The sequence below is a fragment of the Hydra vulgaris genome, chromosome 02 (genome assembly GCF_038396675.1).
Source record: "Hydra vulgaris chromosome 02, alternate assembly HydraT2T_AEP".
NCBI classification, from domain to species: Eukaryota; Metazoa; Cnidaria; class Hydrozoa; order Anthoathecata; family Hydridae; genus Hydra; species Hydra vulgaris.
In genome coordinates this window covers 22,586,870-22,591,013 of record NC_088921.1, presented here as the reverse complement: position 1 = coordinate 22,591,013, position 4,144 = coordinate 22,586,870, and positions in this window count along the sequence as shown.

The following is a 4,144-nucleotide window of genomic DNA, read 5'->3' as shown; positions in this document are numbered from 1 at the left end:
TTTAACAAAATGATATTTGTAGTTTAATTTATTTCATCAATATTTAATATAATCTATATTATATTAGATTATAATTATATATATAATATTATTATTAATGATATATATAATTATTTATATAATTTTATTATTAATGATATATATAATTATTTATAAATATATATATAATTATTATATATATATACATAATTATATATATGTATATATATATATATATATATATATATATATATATATATATATACATATATATATATATATATATATATATATATATATATATATATATATATATATATATATATATATATATATATATATATATATATATATATATATATATATATATAACTATCTATCTATCTATATATCTATATATATATATATACAGGTGTGGCCAAAAGTTTGTTGTATTCATGTTTTTTCAACAAAGTCAAAGTTTAAATGGACACAGTGTCTCTAACACATCTCACAGTTAATCAAAAAATGGTTTAAAATTACGTAACAGTAATTTATTTCAGTTTTACATACCACTAATATCTGCTACAATGTTCCTTATTCTTAATTACTTCAGCTATTCTCGGGAATCGAACTTAAGAGATTTTTACATACATCAACAGTTATATCTGTGCACCACACACGTGTAATGATGGTACAAAGATTATCTAAATTTGGTGGTTTCCCTTTATCAATCTTTAGTTTCGTTAGATACCACAGGTTTTTGATGGGGTCGAGGTGTCCCATCTGCCCTGGCCAAGGACCTAGAACCTCAACCCTATGATCCCGAAGCTAGTTTTTCACTTGGACGTCCAAAGGATGTCTTTTTTACGCCCCGTGCCCATTGGGTATGTTTATATTATGTTATTTCTATGTCTTCAAAGTGCTTTGACATGGTAAACGTGTAGAGCAAGATTTGTCAACCTTGCCAATCTAAGTGATGTACTTAGAGCAGAAGGTTACACGGCAGAGTTTAGTGTCAAACAGTTACTGCTTTAGGTCTAGGTATTTTAAAGCCTTTATTTTTAATTATTCTGACAATACATAATAATGTATTTTAATAACATTTTGCGTAATGTAGTTACTTATATTCTGTTAAATATGAATGTTATGTTACTTAAGTTATGATATATACATATTATATTAACTTATGGTGTGTACTATTGTTGTGTGTTGTTGTGATGTTGTTTTTTGTTATCATTTGAGTTGATAGATATTTGGCTTACCTTCACGTTCGTATCTATTGTTAAAAATGATAAATAGGTAACTTTATTATTAAAATCACTGCTATTAATCATTCTAAAAAGTTATTAAAAACCTGCAACTCTAATGATAAACATACTGCTAACAAAGAAAAATTAAAAAAAAAACGTTGTAAATCCTTTAAAAGCCAAAAAATCTAAAAGCCAAGACAAATTATTTTGCCATATATACAAATTGTTTATCTCAATTTGATTTTTGTCTTTAACGTTATTTATTACATGATTTTGCTATAAATATTTTGGAATCATGATTTACCAGCATAAATTATTTAATAAAAGCTAACATGAAATAATAATATTTAACAACAACTACTCTGGTTAATCGCAACAGATTTTCTTTATAAGGTACATTGATTTTTATTTTTTGGTATGTAATGTTTTTCTCATTTATTTACTTATTCGTTACATTTTTTATTTTAGATTTATCAGATGATGTATTTATGTGGTATGGAAGAACAAAATATTGTAGAGTTTTGTGAATTTTTTAAAAACGTACACTAATAATTTTTTCAAAGAAATAACGTTAAAGTTTGCAAAAAAGGATTTACAACGTTTTTTTTTTTAATTTTTCTTTGTTAGCAGTATGTTTATCATTAGAGTTGCAGGTTTTTAATAACTTTTTTTATTATTATTTGCTTATATAAAGTTAATTTTTTTTCAAACATCTTCTATCTGATATATATATATATATATTTTTTTAAAGTCATAAGAATATTGCATAATTTATTTTAAAATGACAGTTTTTTATATATAAAAATTATTCGTGTGTGTTATTTAGAGTAGAAAAAAATTATATAGGAAAGATCACAATCTTCGAGATTCGTTTAAGATTTTTTATAACTACTTTCAAATAAAAGTGAAGTTTAAATGGATGATATTAGGCTAGAAGCAGATATTAGTTTAGAAAATGGAAATGTTAATAGACAAGTTGATTGTCGTAGAAATAAAAGAGAGAAGCTTAGACGAGATGAAATTAATAACCAACAAAATGCTAGAAATGCTGCTTGGCAAGCAGCAAATAATTCAAACCCATATGAGGAGAACTTGGTTTGGCAATTCTAGTTACATTATCTCAGTATTACAATTATAAACTTTCAGTAAGGCAATTTTTTTCTTCACTCTTTTATGGCAAAAAACTGTTTCAGCAATATGCTGTTGATGCCCAGTAAGCACGCAAACGTTTATTAAACGTCAAAACAACGTTTAGATTAAGGGTTTAGATTTGGTCGATTATACGTTCAGAATGAAATCTAGATTAACGTTTAGATCAAACCTCCATAAAACGTCGAGATTAAAACGTATTTTCGACGTCTATTATAGGGTTAATAAAGGCATATAAAGCGTATATTATACGTATATAAAGCGTTTAGATGTAGTTCAATTAACGTATATAAATTGTTTAGATTTAGTCTAATAAACGTCTAAAACGTGTTTAGATTTAGTCTAATAAATGTATATAAAGCGTTTAGATGTAGTCTAATTGAACGTATATTTAACGTTTAGATTTAGTCAAATAAACGTATGTATATCGTTTAGATGTAGTCTAATTGAACGTATTTTTAACGTTTAGATTTAGTCAAATAAACGTATGTATATCGTTTAGATTTAAATCTAATTAAATCCAACCTAATATATATATATATATATATATATATATATATATATATATATATATATATATATATATATATATATATATATATATACACTTTATATGCTTTTCCCAAATATACAAATATTTTATATACTTTTATATTATTTATAACTTTTTATAATTTACTACTTTTATACTATATATACCCATTATAAACTTATAAAATACGCTATAGTTTGGATTTACCTTACAAATAGCAGAGGGAAGGGGGGGGTCCTTAAACTATATTTGTTTGTTTCAATAACTCTAAAAAATTTATTCGTATTATCCATTATGCCTTCGCACTAGCAATATTACAGTGAAAATTTATAATATCAATTTACGTCTTAAAAAATCCATTTTGCAAGAACGCACCTAAACAAATATTTTTTGTAAATTTAATCTCATTTAGCAAAAAATAAAAGTTTACATTAGTATTAAGTTAAAGATTACTAACAAAATTATTAAACTTATAAAAATGTATTTTGGATCACTGTGTCCTCTGGTTTCTCAAAAATCTTTCTAATATACCGTCCAACGAATGTTCATCAAGCGCCGGTTCTTGTTCATCGTGCGCCAGTTCTTTGTTCATCGGCGTCGGTTCTTGGGCAACATCATCATTCATATTCGTCTCCTGATTGTCTTATTTCGTAACCTGATTTGTAACCGCAAAAAACTATTTTAATTAAAATAATTTTAATGTACATTCATAAAATAAAATTAGAATTACACAGAACAACTTTACATATAAAGGATTTTCTGAATGGAAGTTTCCAAAATTTCCTGTACCATCCATGTTTATTTTTGACAAAAATAAACATGGAAAATTTCGAAAGTCGCGCCATATCATATGCAGTGGCTTTTACCAGCTCTGTTCAACCAAATTTCTTTAGCAAATGTAACTAAATTAAGCTAATATGCATCTAAATTAAAAAAATTAAAAAATTTATTTATTAAACCTTAATTAATGCAAAGATGAATACCTACTGCTACACTATCCAACTAACGCTTACAAAATGAATTTAAACTGTTTATAAAACTTACGAAAAAAGTTCTTGCAGCAGGACTTTCATAACGAGAGACCAGCAACTCATATTTTTTAACTGTGTCAATGTTGCAATCAATAATTTCTAAAACATCTGAGTCCATTAAGTTGTTGGCATTTAGGAAGGTAGATTGTCGCGATAAGAGATTTTTAACTTTTTAGCTTCCGACACTCGTTTATTATTTATTAATCAGTCGTTTTGCTTTC